Source organism: Dromaius novaehollandiae, chromosome 2, assembly GCF_036370855.1.
Source record: "Dromaius novaehollandiae isolate bDroNov1 chromosome 2, bDroNov1.hap1, whole genome shotgun sequence".
Classification (NCBI taxonomy): domain Eukaryota; kingdom Metazoa; phylum Chordata; class Aves; order Casuariiformes; family Dromaiidae; genus Dromaius; species Dromaius novaehollandiae.
The window spans coordinates 134,365,411-134,386,673 of record NC_088099.1 but is presented as its reverse complement, the minus strand read 5'-3'; the positions used below and the strand labels follow the sequence as shown (position 1 = coordinate 134,386,673).

Sequence of the window (21,263 nt, the reverse complement as noted above, 5' to 3'; positions counted from 1 at the left end):
TCTCTACTTCTTCCATTAAGGATGACCTGAGATGTGTCTGTACTTGTCTGTCAGCTTTCTGGCTCAAGTGACACTCTGGATCCTCACTTGCTTCCACATCAAGTGCAAAACTTAATCGCCACTTGTGAAGTGGAGTCCCTTTTGTGGCCTATTCCAAAATAGATTTAACTTCCCATATCTTGTAAACTGTTGAGATTTGCTGCTGTTGTTCCTTATATTATGACTTCAGCATCTTAGATCAATTTTTTTTTGACAGTTTTTTTTTAACCTGTTAGTCTCTTAATGTCTGTCTCACTTGGCTGTTTAGAAAGAGCAGTTTCTGTAACATATATACTGTCTTTGGCTCGGTGGGGTTCTGATCACTGATTGATATAGGTCAGGTATTCACTGTATGTGGTCTAGGGCATGGATTCCCTATTAAGGGCTATTTCTTATGCTCGAAGTGTTACTGACAAGCGGTGTGATCCCCTCCTCTGGTTCAAACTTCTGGCTGACTGGCTGGGCAGCCAGAAGTCATGGTGTGGTGGCTAGGAGGCACACATGGGTTCTCATCTGCTAAAGCCTTAGCTGTGCAGGTGGGTGCCTTCCCTTTTGATTAGCTCATTGTGCATCTCAGCTGCTGGGTCAAAGAAAGAAGAGTTAATGGATACAGCAGTATGGAAGGGCAGGGGACAGAAAAATAAGTGTGGTAGAAAGAAAGAGGGCATGGACAGTTTACATAATTTGCATATTTGCTGAAATATAGAGTGGAAGAAAACATTGGTGAGAAAAAAATGAACATTACAGGGTAATGGAAGATCTATATCAGGATGTAGATAGATTGGAGTAGTGTGTGTGAGGGGAAGCATGTTTCAGGGTGATGACTTGAAGTCTTTAGAATGACCTGTCATTTGAATTTGGTTTTTTTATGTGTTCTTATAGATGCTAACAGGATAATCCTAACAGCTATGTTCTCCCACATCTGGTTATGCTGGCAAAGTATAAGTGCTCAAAGTAGTTAACCTCCTCCAGACTCCACTTTGGATCTTTCTTTACTGCATTTACTGGAAGTGTCCATCAGTGGTAGGATGAAACAGACCTTACTGACAGCTTAAATGCTCCTCAGCTGGTTCTTGGAGGTAGTAGTGACAGATTATGTTAATTTTGATCAGTTGGGTCTTGATGAAGATATTGCCAACATGTCAGCAGAGGCAAGAGAACAATACTTCTCTGTGGGTTTTTTCTTTTACACTTCTGAGGAGTACATCGTATGCATGCTATAAAAATATTCCATAGCAATCAGTCCTAGTGTCATCCTCCAGAAACTCTCTATGACTTATACACTAGGACTCCTCTGCCTGTTGTTAAGCACCCAGAGCAGCCTTGTGTAGGAAGTTTAGGACAGAATTAGCATATTTGAAAAAAAAGTTGCAAAGTTGGGGGTTTGACTAACTTCTAAGCAACACAGTCTTCACATGTACACACTCGTGTACAGGTAATTGCTTTTGAATTGAACTGCACTGAAGTTGGGATCAGCCCAAGAAATTTCCATGTTCCATAAAATAAACACAAGTTTTTAACTTGGTGCTGTCCTTGAAGCCTGGTATTTGCAACTTCCTAAGAAAAGTTTAAATGGCACACATCAGGCTTGTTTTCTGTTGTCTCTCCCTCCATGAATGATGATGGGCTTTCTGATTTTTCCACCAATCTTCAGACTTGCCAAAATCCGTCAAGTACTTGATAGGAAGGGGAGGAACACCAGTAACTATTATGAAGTCAAAGATAATTTTCACAAGAGACAAAAATAAGTCTCTCTGGGAAGGAATGTTGAAATGTAGAAAAATTAGTAAAAGATGATATTGTTCCCTCATTTTTTTTTTTGATCTGTGTAAATGTGAAAAGTGCAGCACATCACTTTCTTAGCTTTTTCTTTTTTTTAAGAATACATACCTATGCAATGGTTTAGCTCACGTTCTTCTAAAAGCTTAATGAATGCATCAAGCCAAGTAAAATATTCATTAGGGTAATTGGTTCAGTTCAACCTCTCAGGGCTGCAGCTTGGAAATGTACACACTACTGCCTTTAGAAATGCAGCATGTTCCTTTACCAACCCTTTTACTCAACTCATTTTTATTCCATATGTTTACTGTATTATGCAAAATCTGATTAAGTAACTATTGTAGCCGTTCCCAAGTAATATTTTGTATCTATTAAATCAAAAGTGTTACTTAGAGTGAAATCAATTTATTTGTAAAGCACATAAGACTTCTTTATTTTAAATATTCTTGTTTTGAAACCATTGGCTATGTATGTACTTACAAAAGCATTTTTAACATAATAAAAAATTGTTTGTTCCCAAAATATTGATCTGACTATTACTTCACTTAGACATGCCTAAATGAGGTACAAAATTTATTAATTGGTAGCTAGACAATTTTGAGTATGAGATTCTGGTTTCAGTTGCATATAAATTCACCATACCCGTAAGTTTTCCTTTGCCCTCCCTACTGTGATGGGCATCTTCCTCAGGCCGTATGGTTTTGGAAATTTTTGATCAAAACTCCTGTCAAGAATGTGGCTAGGGAAAATTGAACTCGTAATTTCTAAAAACATTGTAGAGCCCCTTCCTTGGAGTACTTTACTACTGCCATGCGGAGAAGCAGGACCTTGAGATTTGGCACAGATGGATGCTTTGTGCGAAGGATATGCTTTTGCTTTCTATGAAAATCTGCCTAATATTGGCCAAGTTATGTACCTTTTGAAACGTGGTCATTTCCAGCAGAGATTTGCTAGGGCTGAGAAGTCTCTTGTGTCCTTGGGAAACCTCTCGGCTTCTATTGCTGACAGAAGTGTCCATGACAGTATCCCGTTGCAGGTCCTTTGCATGATCCAAGCACTTGATGCATAGCAGTCGCTGGCAGCAGAGGCAGCTGGCACAGGTCTTTGCTCTGGGCTGGAGTTTCAGCCCTGCATAACATGCCACAGTGGGCTGCAAGTGTCAGAGTCCCTCTGAGGTGCTGTTTCCTACACCTACCTTTCCTAGCCCGTTGTCATAATAGCTAGAAGAGCAGGTGTCCCTTGAAATACCAACTTTGCAGTTGTTGATGGAGATGTGTTCTCACTGAGGACCTGAACCACCACATGATCTCAGAAGTGGGAGGAGCCACTGACCACAACTGCCACCATGGCATTTAAAAAAAAAAAAAGAAAAAAAAAAAGGCAAGTATGAAGAGAGCCTGCAGGAGTGGCATGTTCAGAGTGTGATGGCCAGGCCAGCCCTTGCCAGGGACTTCAGCTGTAGCTGCTGCCTGAGCCAGCAGGTGTGTGGCAGGAGCCCAGCTGTAATGGGGCTATGCTGGGCACATGTGGGAGGGGAGCAGTGGGGCTCTGGGAGCTGCTGGGCAGAGGAGCAGACACGTAGGTTTAGGCAGAGAGCCAAAACAGTGATTCCCATAGCAGCTGGAGCTGGTTTGATTTCTGTTTATGGATTCTTGGTTGTCTTGTCACCTGTTGTTGGCAGCTTGGTGGTCTGTGAAGGTTTCCTCCTGGATTAGATAAAACAATGATTTGTCCTTTTTTCTTTTTCGTGTGTGTGGGGTATTTTTTGTTTGGTTTTGGCTGTTTCTTTTCTTAGCAAAATCTGAGCATTTCCAAGAGTTTGACTGGAGGACTTGGAATCAAGGCTTTTGGTCTTGTTCCCTTGTTACCTTTGGCAACGTTGTTAGAGAAATCATGGAACCAATTGTCACACAGTTGAGCACCAAACAGTTTCACTGTGGCAGTGTCTCCTGAACTCTTTAAGTGCAGTTTTTAACCTTTGTATATCCTCCTCTTTGTTCGTGGTGTACATTGTTATCTGACTTAAAGCAAGGAGTACTGTTGAGAAACTTGGTATATTCTACAGTGCTTTAACAAAACAGTTTATAACAGCTAGTTTAAGCTACGTCCTTAGACGATGTGATCTGAAAAGGAAGACTTGATAATTAGCATCCTTAGTTTATTAGAACAGAAAACTTAATGTTGACTGAAAGATGAAACAAGGGGCAGAAGCCACTCTTTCCACACTTTGTTTTTATTTGCAGCCAATGATAGCTTGGAGAATTTTTTCCTTATAGAAAGAGGTGCACTACTAGCACAGTGTGTCTGCGAGCAATTTTCACTGGTGGATTAAAGCTGTGACACAGCTATTTACATATTATCAATAAATACGGTTTTTACACTGCTACCATATGAGAGTCTTGTTGCATTAGCAGCATTTTATGTAGTGGCAAACGTAACTTTTGCTTCTGAATGTATGATGCACAAACTTAAACCTTTAGTACCATGTACTTGGGCTGTGCCTGATATTGTATGGTGCTAGTGATAAGAAAGCAAAGAATTGGGAAAAACGCTGGTGTGGGCATGTAGGAACTCACTGTATTGCCGTGCGGTTCAAGGTCTTGTTTGTATAGTGCTTGTGATGTGTTTTACTTAAAACATAGCATTAATAAAGTTATACCTAATTCTGCGTTACGACTTTTGGATTTCATGAGACAGCTAATTGGCACTTTAGAAAAATAGGCTGTATATGTGACCTAACACCTAGCCACTTACATTTGAAAACTTTCTGGCCGCTGTAGGGTTTTAGGTGAATATGTGAAGCATACTGCACTGAAAACTTCAGAAGATTGATTTGTTTGTGCTAATCAAAGAGAAGATTAACTGAAATATACTGTCAAGGAATACTAAACTTCAGGTGCTGGTATCTTTTTCTCATTATTATACACCTGATACTCTGTAGCCTGAAATAATTGTGGAAGCTGTCAGCACATGATGTTGATGCGTGATGGTCTCATCGATCATATAGGTCCACAGAATTAAGGAATATTAAGATGTGTTTAAGGTTTGCTTACGCATGCTTCTAAGAAGTGTCTGTTCATGAAAAGTATTTTCCAAAAGAATTCAGTTTTGCATAATGGCACAAATTTTTTGGCCTTTAACCATAGCCTCAGGAAAGCTTAGTTAAACATTATGTACCAGTGCACAAGAAAACCCCTCAGTCATCTGAGTATCTGCCCATGTGTAAACTTAAAGGACAGAGATGGTCCTGTTGACTTCTGTAGGGTTGCTGTGCCCTGAAAGCATGTGTTTAGGTACTTCATTGATCTGAGGTCTAGTTTGTGAAGTATTGTGACTAAATCAGAAATGTACAGTCTGTATTGTGCGGATAATGTGTATGTTTGAAACAAGAATTCCTGATGAAGGGTAAACTGCTTTGTTAGGGTCTCATGCTAACGGATTTAGCAAACTACAAGTGGTTGGGTTCTGAAAGTGCGCTCCTAAATGCATCTTTTTTCAGAGATGGAGACGACCCTATTTTTCAAATGATGTACTTCAGGTGGGATTTTATCTTTCTGGACCCAGCTTAAGAAAACCCCTGGGTTTTGATTCCTTGGCTTAATATATTCAAATGCAATCTCCTCGTGTGCTGCGCTTCAGCGGCGGCGCCGTGCTAGCGAGCAGCTATAATTAGATTAGCAGCCTGCTAAGCAGCGGTGGCAGTGTGGGAGCCTCAGAGAGCATGTGCTGGAGCCTGCATGTGCCCGGCTCTTATTGGCGGGCGCCGTTGCTGCCTGCCGGTTTGATAGGTTTCCCCAGTAATCTTTATGCTGCATTACAGACATAGATACAGAGGTACTGCGCGCACGCAACAGTGGAGGTGCTCCGCTCGTAGCGTAAAAGAAAGCCCACCGACGAGACGTGTTGGTCTTTGTTATAAAGCATCAGCACTTAAGGACTGCTAGCCGCGAGCGAAGAGGTCAGCGAAGGAGTTTTACTTCGCGGTAATTACTTTCAGGTCTTTATCTCTCCACTAAAACACAGTCATGCATGAAATGAATACTGTTAATCATGTCATCTGTTTAATTTGATCTTGCTTTCATTAGTATCATGTGTACTCCAGTGGGATAACCACCAGATTATAAAGCATATCATTACAGAGTGGATTTAGTAGAAAAATAGAGTATATTTATACCGGAATATTGCTTTCATTTGAAACCTTGAGCCTGTGCATGTGAGTAATTTTACTGATTGCCTTTTGTAATGCTAATGGAAGTATCTGTTTTATTGAGATGTTTTCTGCAGAACAATTGAATTAGAGCGTTTATGACTGTTGGTACATGAAGATGAATTTCTGAATAGTGATTAGTTTAAAGAATAATCCTGTGAAATGTTCTTTAATTTGATCAGAGCAATAACCATCGTGACGGTTCTTTTGCAAAAGGGGAATGAGGAGTAATATGCTATTGTTCTTTCAACAAAGATGCTGTAGCCTTCATGTTTGGGTGGATTCTTTGTTTCATCCACTGGATTTTATATTAAGTAGCTTTTAAAATGAAACTAAAACCACCCTGGCTGGTAGACTGCAGTATATCCTTTGCTTGCACACACGTATATAAATATGTATATCTGTATTGTTCTCAAAGGCCAAATTTTGGCCCAAAGCCTTGTTTATTGTCAGAATTGCCTTCAGCAGTAGAATGAAACAAAATGCGTATGCCAGTCTCTTCATCTGCGAGTCTGAGACTATCACGGTGTTTATCAAAACAGCATACTCGTTTAAGTTCTTTTTATACTTGACGTACACATCAGTTGATCACAACTTTTCCTATAAAAACCACGTATTTAATGAGCTCCTTTTACAGTGAAAGCTGTTCAAAATAGAGGGAAACAAGCATGACGTATAAACAAATCTCTTAATGCAGTCATGCTTCTTATGATGACGTTTGAATATTGAGGCTGGCTGTTGAGACTTCGAAGTTAATGCCCTTGTCTGTGTCAGACTCTAGAGCCCACATAAACTTGTATATTAAGTCACCAGTCATCTAGCTGGCTCGCTGCCACCATGCGTCTGAGGTAAGAGTAGATTGTCTCAGCCAGTATCAGAAAGGCATTGGGAATGATAGCTATTTTGGTATTAGTCTTCACCCTTCCCTCAGCACCTATTCATGAAGATGTGTTTCCTACTGTATAAAATGAAGCAAAATTAAATTCTTCACTTGCAAGCTATTTCATGTGAAACTATGTCGCCTTCTGAGTAGAAACCCTTGAAAGCAGGGATTTATTCAGCCGATAACTTTAAACGGATGTGGGTACTATAGTTACGCACACTTTATTTGTGATAGTGTATTCAAAAGGAAAAAATATTTGAAAGATTTAACTCACAGCTGGGTATTTCTTGATACATACCAGTTTCCTTGAATTTTTGCTACTAAATAAAATATTCACCTTCCTGTCTGTATTCACTTGGGTTTTATTTCCAAAGTTATTTCCTTTAATGCAGACTTGGAAAATTACATTTTTGCATAGCAACAGTTAAGCCTGGACAAGGGAGGACTCAGGATGTGAAGGCTTGTTGTTCTCAGGGTGTTGCGAATTCCCCCTTGCTCCAAATTGCCAAAAAAAAGAAGTGTTTTAAAGAGGTTTTAAGTTAATTTGTGCCTTGTGCCTTTTATAAGAGAGGCTTTCCTGAAATAATTTATCTACATCTTTGTGACCTTTGCGACAGGATCCTGTGAAGGAGTAAATCATGGTGATGTTAGTTAAGAAACATAGTGAGTAAAATCCCCAGCTCAATTATATGTTCACCATATCCAGACTGTTTATGTTCAAGAGAAAGAGAGTGATATATCTTGTCTTTCATTTACCGCTTCATGCATTTAGCTGCCATCACTTCTATGTAAAATAAGACACAGCTGGAAAAATGCTGTAAAAGTTGGTGTATTTTTAGTGCTGGATACAGTTAATACCATCAACACTAGAACTGAAAAACTGCACCACTAGCTAGTTAGGTATGGACCTCTACCTCCAAAAAGAGCTGTAATGATCTATGTAAGTGTCACCAGAAGAAATGACGGTCATGAAACTAGCACTGGTGACAGCGTAATTTAAACTAACGATGCCTTAACAGCAAGGAATAAGCTACTTTGTTATTGCTTCACTTTTCATCATAACCTCATTTTTCTTTTGAGTAAACAAAGAAAACAAATTGAAGCAACAGTTCATGTAGATTGCTTTAAAAAAGTTGTATTTGTTGCTATATACATATTTTAACCAGCCCATTGCTACAGGAAATCTAGTACTCTTCAGATTGTCAGTTTTGCCAGTGAATTTCTTGACTTAAGTTTTGAATTGCTTTTTGTAGGGAGATACGTATGTTACACATTTGTTGTGCTTTTGCCTCTGTGTGTTATTCTTATTTCTCATCTGTTACATATTTAAACCTCAAAATCCCTTGTTATGTGAAAGGGAAACTTTCCAACCAAGAATGCAATGTGTGCGTGTGTGTACGTATATATATATGGTAAGAGCACAAAAGTAGCTATAAATATCAGTCTCAACTGTTACAATGCTTCATATACATATAGCTGCCTAAGAATAACTTATGTCATCTAACATGAAATGCGTTTGTGTAGAAATGAATGTGTGTTAGCATTTTCAATGTCATACTATTAATATTGCATTTATAATGCTATTGGATTATCCTTTGAAGAGTAGTGTTTTCAGAATCATTGGCTTTGGCTGCTAGCTGAAGATGGATATATGCAGTAATCTGAGTACCACTAATAAACAGTGTGCTAGCTCTGGTTTATTAAAGTATTATGTCTTTTTACTGTTGCATGTGTAAATGAATTTTGCATTACATAAAACCATACCAAATCTAAAGGGGAAAGATTATGCCTAAGGTTAATGCATTTTTTTGTAGTCTGTTAGCAATGAAAGAGATGCTCCAGAAAAACAGTCGTAGGGATTTAAAGTATTACCAAAGTGTTTATTTTGCGGGATTTGCACTTATATGTCATATGATTTGTAAGGTCAAATAGCAGTAAGTGATATATACATACGTGTATATATGCATATATGCATGTTTCTAGGTTTACGTTAAAATGAGAAGTGTCCTAAAGCACGCTTCTCCTTTTCCTGTTTTTGGAATCAATTGCAATTATTGCTTTCCTGATGTAATATCAGTCTGTATAAATAGTAGAGACATTTATAGATACCTTATTGAATGTTATAACATCTTCAAAGTTTGTGGGAAATCAATAGCCTGTTTTCTGTGTTTTGTTGGGGAAGGTCTTTTTGTTCTTCAGACTTTTGAGTTGGGAGGTGGATGAGCACTCGAAGGAGATTTTCTTAACCTATGCCTTATAGAGACTAAGTAAAGAGGTGGTATTGTGATTACAATCTCTCAACACCACTGTAGCAGAAATAATTAAAATAATCAAACATTACCATTTTCTCTGCATGCGGATGTCTGAGTAGGCCTAGGCCTTAGGAACACCATATAGTAAGGAGGTGGGTTTTTTCACGTTGCCCATGTGAACTGTGGGTCTATCTCACATAGCATTTGGATGGAAGGTGTAGGAGGTTGCTGAGGAAATGGCTCTGATCTCCTCTGTGGCCCCAGCTGGCTGGCTGAGGCGGTCTCACGCAAAGAACGCACGCTGCAATCTCAGCAGCTCGGAGATGTGAGCAGGGCATCGGAGTGGGGAACATCTGCGCTTCCCTTGCCACAGGTCTCACTCATCTGCCACAATTTATTTTGTGGACTAACTATATGAAGTCAGAAACTTAAACAGAGGATGAAATATGCATTGCTCTAGGCATCTGCATGTCAAACATTTACAATATATAGAGGAAGATCGTGTTTTATTGAGCAGGAGAATGAAAGTAGCAATACCTCTTTCTCTGGTTCTTGCAACTGCAGTATTTTCACTCAGTTGTGTACTTCTAGTGTGGTAAAGTTAAAACAATTCTTTTTTTTTTTTACATTTAATCTCCTGGTAGTAAAAAACTTTAATTGTTCTTAAATATATTATATGAGGTATTAAAAATGTGGCTTGGTATATTTAATGTAGAATATAACTGGCAAATAGTAACCCTGGATGCTATTGTCTCAGAATAATCCTGGCAACAAGATTCCTGTCTCAGTTTCTCATTGTTTTTCATACACCTGCTTCAGCTACCTGTAGGCACAAATACTTTCTCCAGAGTCTTTCTCAAAGCAGACATTTTCAACCCAGATCTTCACCTTGTAAATGAATAATTTAATGAACGTGAGCATAAACATGAATTGTCATTTCATTGCATAGCAGATATTATTCTGTTTTATGCCCCATTGTGCAGCTGTTTCTCATATGTCTGAGTTATATTGGTTTATTAATTGAAAGAGTGTTGTTTATACTGGCAATGATTATATGGCCATCTATTTCATTGGTTGTATAACTGGGTTTTGTAGGATGGTTTTATTGAAGCCATTCATACCTTCCAAGTATGAATGTGTGCGCTACAAAATTCCAATTAACAACAAAGAAACATGTTAAATTCTTGTTGTTGCTTTAAAGTAGCTTATCATTTTGGAAATTAGTAGATTAGCCGAAAGACTCGACTACTCTGCTTCTTGATTAGCAAGTCTGTTGAAACTTATTCTATAGTGCAGTCATGCAATGTGGTGTATGGCTTGTATGGGTAATTAGAGGGAAGTTCAAATATCCAGATTTGCACTGGTATCCATGTTTTCAGGAGGTTGGGAATATTTAGCTCCTGCATCTGTTTAGCTTTAATCAGTTCTAAGATCTGGGAGCTGTTTTCATTGGTGATGATTTGGAAGGAGAAGTATTAATATAGGCAGGCATGTTGGCCTATAATGGAAACATGTAATATGATACAGTCTCTGTCCCTGAGCATTTTCTCCCTCATAATCTAGGCAGAAGGCGGCTAGAGTGGAAGGGAAAAACCAGAGCCAAAAAAGATGGGACATCTTTTGTGTGCCCACGGGCCGTGGGCTTGCAGAGTAGGCTCAACAGCCTGTGCCCGAGGGGCAGAAGCCACCACTACAAATGATGGGCAGAAGGGTATAAATACCCTTGCCTGTATAAGCACTTACAGTACAGACTTTCCAGGGTAAGGACAATTTCCTCATAATGTTTCAGTATCATAATGGGCATTGAGTATTTTGGGCACTGCAGTCATCTGGAAATGAGTGTGCAGTTTTGTTTCTACTGTGACATTACAACAGCAGTCTAATCAAAAGATGTTTGAGGGACCTGATAAATGATATGCTCTCCTCTTTCATTACTGTTGTTTCAACCCTGGTGCAATCCATGTTCCCCACCACCACCACCACCCTTATTTTGCATTAATGTATCGTGGAGTGCAGAGCCTGTAATTTTGGTCCCTAGCTGCTGATTGGGAAAGAAGTCCCCAGGGACTGGGTGAAGCCCAGGAGAAGCTGTATGCCTATGCCCGCTGTTAGTGTTACATGGAAGGCAGGTATTGCAGTGGATGCAACAGAGCAGGACCTTGAAATAGGCAGTACTGTTGTCCTTCAGTACTTCGGTGTCTCTTGTTTTTTCTTTTTTCCACAATTCTCTTCCTCTTGCCTTCTGCCACCTCCTTTCTAAATTTGTCTGCTCCATTTTCCCATTCAAATCTATCATCTGTCTTTATTCACATTCTGCAATCAGTCTCTCCCTGCCTTTCAGTTTTTATCTGCCATTCAGCCATGTGCTCTTCCACATCTCACAGCCACCCCTCCCTTGGGGAGGAGTGAAGGGGGAATATCAAAAAATACCTCCTAGTCTGGGGTGCAGAGGATGGCATGCAGGTGAAGAATTAAAGTTCTCTCACCAAAGATGCTTATTTTTTTGAGCACGATGTCCTTGGTTCCTGCTTGGGAAGCTCGTTCTGGCAAATATAAATCTTACCCCCGACCTTTCAGAGTCTGACATATCTGCTTTTCTTCTCTCACCCTGTTACCTCTTTACTGAAAGCAAGCATCTCTGTTCATCTTCCTGTTACCCTCCTGTCATCTCTAGATGAAGGCTTTCCAAACTGATTAATGAGTTTTTCTGACTGCTTTCTGAAAACAGGGCTGCTTTTAATAATGTCCCCATGTGGGTACCCCAGATCAGCAGTGGTTCTGTAAAATCTTGACCTATGTAGCTGCTTTTACTACTTCTGCTCTCTGTGGGTTTCTCTAGCAGCAGCAGCAGGATACTGACCTGAATCTTGACAGCTTCACTGCTGCCTACGGGGCTCCAAACCGTGTGGATGCTTACTGGCTTAGAGTCTTGTTAATTTTGCTTTTTTTGCCTGCTGCTTGGCAAATTTGCTGCACTGATTGCCTAAAGGATCCTGCTTGAGGCTGACAGCTCTAACTCTGCTGGGAGGAGGTTTCGCAGAGTACCTTCGTTAAATCCTCACAGAGCAACAGCCAAGCAGGTCGTGCCCCATTCCATGCAAAAGTATATAGGATTGGGGATCCATATCTGTAGTGTGGCTGATTTTTCCTATGGCATATGTAGGAAAACTGGGTTGTTTCTTTGTTATCTACAGTGATTTTTAGCTCTCTAAAGAGTCAAAGTTTTCTGGGAGCATTTCCTTATACTACAAAGCAATGACTCTGAAGCCTAAATTTGCATCAAAAGCATATCTGCAGCAAACTCTTAAATCCGTTCTGAGAAGACATCTACAAATACTTAATCCATCTGGTGCTGAATAACTTTTTTTTTTTTTTTTGAAAGTTTCCTAAACCTGGATCGATGCTTCCCTCACTTCCAAGAAATATGTATGTTTTCAGTTATAGCTACTCCTACTTCTGACTTTCATGGAACCTACAACTGAAAGCATTAGGATCCTATACAGAAGGGTTTTTTGCTTCTTTCAAAAACTGGTAATTACGTACTTCACGTGTGTAAATACCTGATGGAGGTGAGTGAAGAAGGGTCTTCTCAGTGGTATCTAGTGAAAGGACAAGAGACAATGGGTACAAATTGAAATACAGGAAATTCCCCTTGAATATAAGTTGGTTTTTTGTGTGTTGTGTGTGATGGGTTTTTGGGGGGTTTGTTTTGTTTTGTTTTGTTGGGTTTTTTTACTGTGGGGGTGGTCCAACACTGAAAGAGGTTGCCCAGAGAGGTTGTGGAGTCTCTGTCCTTGGAGAGATGTTCAAAACCTGACTGAACAAGGCGCTGGGCTACCTGCTGTAGCTGACCCCGCTTGAGCAGTGGTTTGGATTAGATGATCTCTAGAGGTCCCTGCCAACCTCAGCAATTCTGCAAGTAGAGGTCTCTAAACTGTTGACCAAGCAAGTCTTTCACCACTAGGCAACTTATTTTCTGTATTAGTTCTACAATCCAAAATTACTTAATGCTTATACCTATCCTTCCGTATGAATGTGTACATGTATAGATAGGTGTACGTATCCATATCTTTGGCTGCTGGATAAATGTAACTGAGACTAGGACAAGCTAGAGAAGTTGGAGGAAATTTGAGATGGAAAAGGGTTGCTCAAGGAGGAGCTTGCTTTTGTTTTTCTTAAATATACAAGTCCCACCTCACACAGGCCACACCTGTTTTCTTTGCTTTATGCTATCATTGTCATATTTTCCCTTCTAAAATTTCTTATGACCTCTAAGAACAGATGCAAGACTGCAGGTTACCTAGTAAAGAATTGAATGAGAAGAACAGGTATCTCTACTTGGAGAAAAATTATATTGCTTTGTCATTAATTTATTCTTGGAATTAATACTGATAATATGCTAAGTCCGTATAGCTGTAAATGCCATGCAGAAATGCTTGACAGAAGTTTTATTTGTTAAATACTTTCTGTTTGGCACTTGCACAGAATTATGTCCTTGTTATGGACCCCGTTAAGTTTAAGCGGGCACACAGTGTGCAGGAGGAATTCTGCCTGACAGAAAGAGGTGACTAAAAGGCTCTGAGTCAGAAGAGGAGCACCCTCAGCCAGACTCCCTGCCTCAAAACCGTAGCTCCAAAGTAAGCAGTAAGCATGGAAAAACTCTCCTGAGTTTAGAGCGCTCTACAGAAACTTTGTATTTATACAGATATGTTTTGAAGGTTGATTAGCGCACTCTAATAGTATTCAGTCCTATTTCTATGGTGCATAGTAGTTGTGTAGACTTAACATTGTTGCTGAAAACTAGATATCTGAATGAGCCTGACCCCTGAAATTACATTAAGTCTCTTGACATATAAAAGTGAAGCACCAGGTGACCCGCAGGCTTGATGTTGGAGGAAGCTGTCGAAGAGCATTCTTTGTCTGTAGCATGGAATAGATATTTTGTGGGAAGAGGTGATACTTGCAATGCTCTTCATCCTATCCCTTCAAAACCATGACTCTTGCCTTATAACACCAATATGGTTTCTGTCTCCTTGTCAGTCCCCATTCAAGCTAATTTTTTCCTTGTTTATATTGTCATTATTATTATATTGTGTTTGGGCTTCAAGAGGTTGTTTTGTTCTACATCTTGACCAACATAAGTGACAAAGTGTGCAGACCTGAAGTTTACATCTGATGTTCCAGAGACATTGTCTGTGTTCCTACGACCACTAGGATATTTACTGTTTGACTGTGTGACGATTCCACATTTTCTGTTGTAATGCTCTGCGTTCAAATAAAGCGTGGGATTCATTCTTTCCTACCTGTTTACAGGTCCTGTCATCACATCTTGGAAATACTACTTAGACAAGGTACTTCTTGCATTGAAGGTGCTTGAAAAAACAAAAAAATTCTTTTGTAGATGAAAGAAACCAATCTCTATTTACAAGGGCTTGCCTAGCTCCATGCTCAACACATCAGCTTCACTCACAGCCACTAGGAAGTCTTGAACTTCATTTTTCTATTGAATTTTCAAAAATTATTCAGTAAAATCCTTTAATCCTTATGGCATGGTACAATTTATTGTTTTTCATTTTAGTTTAGCAGTTAGGCCTTTTACTTAGGTTACATTCTCTGGTCCACTCAATTTGCTTTTGAAAATACCCCTAATCTGTGCTAATAAAGAAGTTGCATCTTGTCCTGCACATATGTTTTAAAACCATCCCTTCCTCTGTGCTCCAGCTGCTTCTGTTTCCAAAGTCTAATGCTCAATGGTGCTGTGAATATCAATTTTGGAGGGCCACTTGACTGTCTGTAGCAGCAGGAAAAAGTACTGTTCCATATTTTAAAGTGTAAAACTTGCATTTCCTGTTCATGATATTTCCAGAAATGTTGAAAAAGCTTGATATAAAATTCTTTAGTAGAAGTGGGACCTACCCTTAAATCAAGCTCTGCAAATCAGAGATGGGCTTGATGTTGCCAGCAGCAAGTGCTAGGCTGTCACCAGAGTGACAGCTGCTTTCTCATGTGATTCTGCATTTCCAAACTCCTCTCTTTCCAAAAGTGAGACAAAAGTAGCAGAAAGGGTTCATGTTGAGCTACTCAGGGTATTTATATGGTGTCCCCCAAGGAAGCTTTTGCTGGCTTTTAGGATGTTTCCTTCCTGAAATCTATCAGTTAGAGAATCCTGTAACACCAAGTACAGTACTGTTAAAATAATAATCACAGGTTGCACAAAGGCAGATCTGCACTAGATGCTTTTGGGAAAGACACTTGGCTAGAAATGTGACTTTTTGAGAGCATAACAAAAGCAGCAAAAGCCCTAATACAGACTTAGTGCTTAGTTTCTTTCAGACGGAAATTCTGACCAAAGCGCTATCGTTTATCTTGCATCGCTGCATCAGCAGCCTTGCTCTATTATTGAAAATCTGGGAAGTTCCATGCATTTTCTGAGGACAGAAATCTAGTTGCAGTGATCCTTATGGGGGCCCTGTTTGTATTTTGTATTCAAAATGAGGTTATATTTATCGTGTTTAAAAAATGGGTTGCTAATGCTGAGAAACAGGCTGATGTGGTTATTTCTAGCACTGATTTATTTCACTTTTTTGTACTTATGGGAGAAATCAGATGGCCCAGTTAGCAATGCAGAACTGATATAGCCTCAAATCGATTTCCCCCCCCATCCCCCCAAAAAGCAAAATGATGCTAGGTATAATTCTGTTGCAGTCCCTGTCTTATCTACTGTGGTTTTAGCACAGTTGTAGAGTCCAAAGAGATTTCTTTAAATCCATATTTCACATGAACTGTCACCTGAGGTGGTTTGTACTTACTCTCACTTGAAAGTAAGTCCCTAAATGATCTGCGTAACAGTTTTGAATGGTCAAGTTGCCTCTGATATGGTTAGATGACAGCCTGTTTCTGTGCAGATCTGATTCTTACCCGAGTATGTTTTATGTATATAAAAACAAGGTTAACTGTAAGAAATCTCTTCTGTGTTGTTCTCTGAACAGCTGGAATCTTGTATTTGTTTTCAGGGTCTCTTAAACTGCTGAAGTGTCCTAATACTACTTATCAATAAAGGTCACCTTCTTGTATAGCCATTGCAATTGCTCTTAAGTTAGCCTATGGAGAGCCTTATTTCTTAAGGAGCCATTATAATCTTTTCGGGCAAGGTAATTCTTACACTAGCTTCACAATTTTTCCCTAAGGTAAAAATTCTACAACCCACTTGAATCAGGAAATATATTTCTCCTTCTGTCTTAAACCAATTGAACCTTTAAAATAGTAATGAAAAATGAATACGTTTAAAAAAAAAAAAGAAAGGCTTAACAGGAGTTATCGAAGACAGTATTAGTGGAATAAAAACCAACCAGTACTCTCTGTCCCTACTTTATATATCTTAAGGTCTTTGTAACCAGATTATGTCTGTATCTTGAAGATTCTTCTAGCATAGCATGTTAAGATACCTCCTTCCATATCTGTTCACATTGTGAAATTTTCCATCCATGGATCTCACTTTACTAGTAAAAAGTTCTGCATTTTTATAGCTTGGATGAAAGCAATCTTGTTCCACTTGTATCAATTTTGAATGTTGCTTGAAAGATCATTTCTCAAGCCTGTGGCTTTGATCATATCATCCCTCTTTGCGTCTTTTCATTGGTTACTAGTTTTTTGTTGCATCCAGTACTAAAATTCTTGATAAGATATCCTAGCAGTATCTATCATCTCTAGTTTATTATCAAAACTTTGATTTCCTGTCCCCATAAAGCCATAAGTCACCTTGTCATTATGCTTTCAAATGGTTAGCTCTTTTGCTTTGTTTTGCATTCTTTCCACCTGGGACAAGCTAATACTGTTAAATCAATTCAGTATGTTCCACTGCGTCATGGTCTTTTAATTTACCTTATATCACTGAACTTGATCTTGCAAAATGAGTATTAGTAACTTTTCAATTAAGTGACGGCAAAAGACCTAGATTTGCACTTGAAACAGTATATCTTGAGATGCATCTTCTGGGAAGACTCTTCTGTGCAGATATACAAAAGCCTATGACACAACTGAAACTTGCTGAAGTGGCTTCACTGATCATAGAGAACAAGCCTAATCCGTTAGTATTTATAGACTGGTGAATTTTTATGCCATGGAAATTTTTCTTTGGTTAGAAAAGCAAATTGTCCTGTGAAGGAAGTAAAGTTAACAGAAGATAAGGAGCAGCTTAAAGAATAAAAGAATGATGAAATAAAATACAGCTTTTCAATGTTGCTATTTGATGTTGAAGCTTCTAAAGAATCTTGGTATATATTTTGTGGTGTTTCACAAAATAACTTGTGCAGGTACAATGATTACTGGAGCTTAGGTAGCTCTGTTATTTTGGAAGACTTGAAGTATTGCCACTGCAAGCATTGTGTCTTAATAGAAGGAAAGCTGACTTGCTTCAGGAGCCAGAAATTGGAATAATGATTGCCATTTTGTTCCACTGACCATGTACTTCATGTATGAAACAGGAATGATGTTTGTCTAACCCACGCTGTGGCTGCAGGGATTAATTAAGTAACCTTTGTTTAATACCATTCTGGAAAGTTGATTTTTGTGGTGGTTTAAGTGGGTGCCTGAAAATCTAAGACGAGTTTTGTTTGCCGTATTATTCAAAACAGTTCTACATTCACTATCTTCCAGTGAAGGTGGTTGGAGATGCTACGAGGCAGTTGCAAAATTTATTTAAAAAAAAAAAAAAACCTCTTATATTTCAGTGTTCACATCATAAAAACACTTGGGAATTCATTGCTAGTAAATCATAAGAATACTGCCATATCTAGTCAGAAAACATCAGAACCCTAAGTGCTATCAGATGTCTAGAGATTTGAAAAGAGTGAATTTTTTACTTAATTTTTCTTTTCAGTACATTGAGAACTTTGAGGAAAAAGTACTCAGTTTTTAACAGGTCCTCTAGAGGTCCTGAGAGAACTGATTCTGAACTGCTATCACAGTGGTCTGTTTGGTACCACAGTGCTGTCATCTGAATAAAATTCAGTAGTGGTCACTTGAAGCTGAAAACTTATTTTGAGAAAGTACCTTGTCCTAATTTAAGGAGGAAGAAACGGACTATAGCTAAATTAAGGAATTCTGTTTACAGGTCAAAGTCACCGCAAGAAATAGGATGCACTTGAGAAATTCAAATGCAAATCTGGTATGTGTTTTTGTTTTAGAAATATTGTGGCATATGTTTCTTCTGGACTTATCATGTGTGCAGCATTTTTATTTATTTTTTATTGTAAAGGTGTGTGTGAGAAAAGCACGAGTAACAATTATTACAGAAAATGTACAGAAAAATGCTAATGCCAGGGTCAGGGCAAGATTTGCGTTCTGGATGTTTCTCTTCTGCCTTGCTGCAGTTTCTGTTAAAAGAAGAACCTGGGATGGGGTAGGATACCCCCATTGCCAGGAGCTACATGTCCCACTGGGTGGGATTGGTTTTATTTCATTAATTTGAGCTAGTGACCCCGGTGGCCTTCATAGTCAGTGGAGAGAAGTGGGCCTGTGCTGGGTGTAGGCTCTTGGACCAGCTCGAGCTGTCCGCTTTCTCGTGAGGATCTGGAGAAGGACCTCTTTCCCTCTGCAGGCTGTTAAGGGCAGGCTCGTGAGTAGCTGGAGTGTAGAGGTCTGTGCTTGGTCCGGGGACTCCCACCTTCAAAAACTCAGTGAGCTCCATTTCAAAAGACGTCACGGTTTCTTGGCTTTGTTGCTCTCCTCGGAAAGCTGTTTCGGAACCTAATTGCCATAGTGGTTAGAAACCTTCTAATTTCCAGCAGGAAGTTTTAATTTTCCTTAGCATAATAAATTATATTGATAACTTGTTGCAATAGAACTTTCTTTTTGTTTTTTCCCTCTTTTGTCTATACTCTTGTGGACTGAAGCATCTGCAAAACAAGAAAGACTTTTCAAATGCACCTTCCTTGTATCACCTTTTGGAGTCACTTTAAATTATGGGCATAGAGGCAGTTTCTGGAAAAGTAGTAGAAGAATCTGTTCCCCCTGAAGATTGTGTATATGCTTGTATATACGAGGTCTGGAAAATTTGGAATTGTTAGGTGTGAAGATGGTGTATGAACATGTTGAGTTCAGGGGTAACCTTTAAATCTCAGTTGCTTCTCAGAGCGTTGTGCTTTCTAGGTGCATGGTAGCTGAGGTGAAGGTGCAGCTGGCCTCTTTGCAATTAAAAATAATGTCATTACCAGTGCATAGGCACTTCACTCGGCTCGTCTGCAGAGCCAGAGGAGTGAGTGGAGATTACCGCGGCGGAGTTTGGAAGGTGAGGAGGTGAACACTGATGTCGGGGTGGGCGGAAATCCCAGTGCCGAGATGTTTAACTGAGTGATGACATTTCTTGCGTCACAATTTAAATTTTAGAGGTTTATGTGCCAGTTCATTGATTGAAATCTCTTGGGCTCATGTAGCAGTTACTAAGCAACTGCAAAACACTTCAAAATGGTATTATGTCGTCTTTCTTACCCTGGACCTGTTCCTGAAGCAGGGAGGGGAAAGGAAGAGTTATGAAGGTTGTGGCACGGGGGATGGTATTTCAGCCGAGTGCCACATAGCAGCTCTCCAGCCAAATGTCACTTCCAAGGTGACGGGGAAGTGCCTGAACTCTCTCGCAGCTCGCTACCATTGTAAATTCATAACTCTTTTACACTGTCACAGCAGTTTCAGTTTTTTCATGTGCATAAATATTATCTTTGACAAGAGAAGGCACTATATTCTGAATGTTCCTCTGACAGTGAAATTCTGCAGCAAAACTTCTACTTTTTTTAAGGCAAGCAATCAAACATGCAGCAAAGGGACTTCAAGTGAGAACTTTTCTACAGGGGACCAGCTTCGTTCACTGTCGGGCAGGGGTATGCTCTTGTTGGGGGAAAATAACTCTCGTTTTTGTGCCAGCCCAGCAAATGATATAGTGTAAAAACAGGAAGATGTGTAAATCACTTTAGCAGCTGGCATGCCAGCTATTAAGATATAAATTCTACTGTCAGAATCTCAAGTTATTATTTCCCGCATATTATGATTAACATATTAGGACTGTGTTCAAATTATTGCAGCCTGAAACCGGCTGGCGTTTCATGCATTTTCATCATTAAAATATGATGTCCTTGTTGGCAGTAATTTAGTTTTCATGTTTGATATATTTCCAAGCACCTTAATTTTACAACTCGTGTATTGTTGTTTGACAGACATGCATCTGCGCATAATTTTTATGATGCGGAGCCCCTAGTTTGCGTTAGCAACTGTTGGTTATCCTCCTGACCAGGTTCTCCCTCCAATTAAGATGCAGCTGCTAGGACTCCTGGGGAAAGTGAGGGAATTATTTTACCTGATACTGTAAATGGGATAATCCTAAAGTAAGGATCTGTCCTTCAGAACAGCCAGGAAAAGGACAGTTTGAGACCTCAAAATGACGTTTAGCTAGAAATACACTGCCCTGTGACTGTTACAATATACGTAAAATAACCGGGCGTTATTATGTAAATGATTAATTTAAATTCAAGTGATAAGTAATCATATAAATCATATAAATTGTACTGAGATCAGAATTAATAATTCAGAGAATTTAAAATATTTTTCATAGTGCATATTTTATAATGGGAATGAATGTTCATTCAGGCCTTAACTTCTGGGTTTTTTTGTGACATTTTGAGTATTCACAGATGTGGGGCTTTACTTTCTGAGCAGATGAGTTTGTAGGTCAGAGTCTTAAAACTTTCTTGCTCAGTGTTCAGTGGTGTTCAGTTTTATTATAGACTCCACAACTATGCTAAAAGAACCATTTAAAGTTACGAAGTCGAGCAGTTTGAAGATGATCAGTGCTAGCTTTGGGTTTTATGTGCAATTTTAATTTGATCCCGTTCATGCATGTGTAACTTTTGAAAGAATATGATGTGCTCTTCTCCCCCTCTGCCCAAACGCACTGATAAAGTCACATTACCAGCAGTGACAAACGTAATACAGCAGAAAGTCACTCATACCTTATGAAAATATAAAGGAGATGTCACCCTCCTGTTCAAGGGCTTATCCAACTGGGAAAGTTTATCAGTCAAAATATACATTTGTGCAGCTATATCTTACTTTG

The 21,263-nt window shown here is 39.2% G+C and overlaps 1 protein-coding gene across 8 annotated transcripts in view; it reads left to right on the top strand.

The window, feature by feature from the left end:
- Positions 1 to 21,263, top strand: part of FAM110B (family with sequence similarity 110 member B) — a 116,811-nt gene that overhangs the window by 49,975 nt on the left and 45,573 nt on the right. For 2 of the 8 annotated variants that reach the window (XM_026102391.2, XM_026102386.2), the window contains exon 1: positions 5,634 to 5,801. The exons of 5 other annotated variants lie outside the window; for them this stretch is intronic. The gene's annotated coding sequence lies outside the window, so the exon portion shown is untranslated. Of the gene's footprint in view, positions 1 to 5,633; positions 5,816 to 21,263 lie in introns of those variants that run through there. One more of the 8 variants, XM_026102388.2, reaches the window with a different exon arrangement.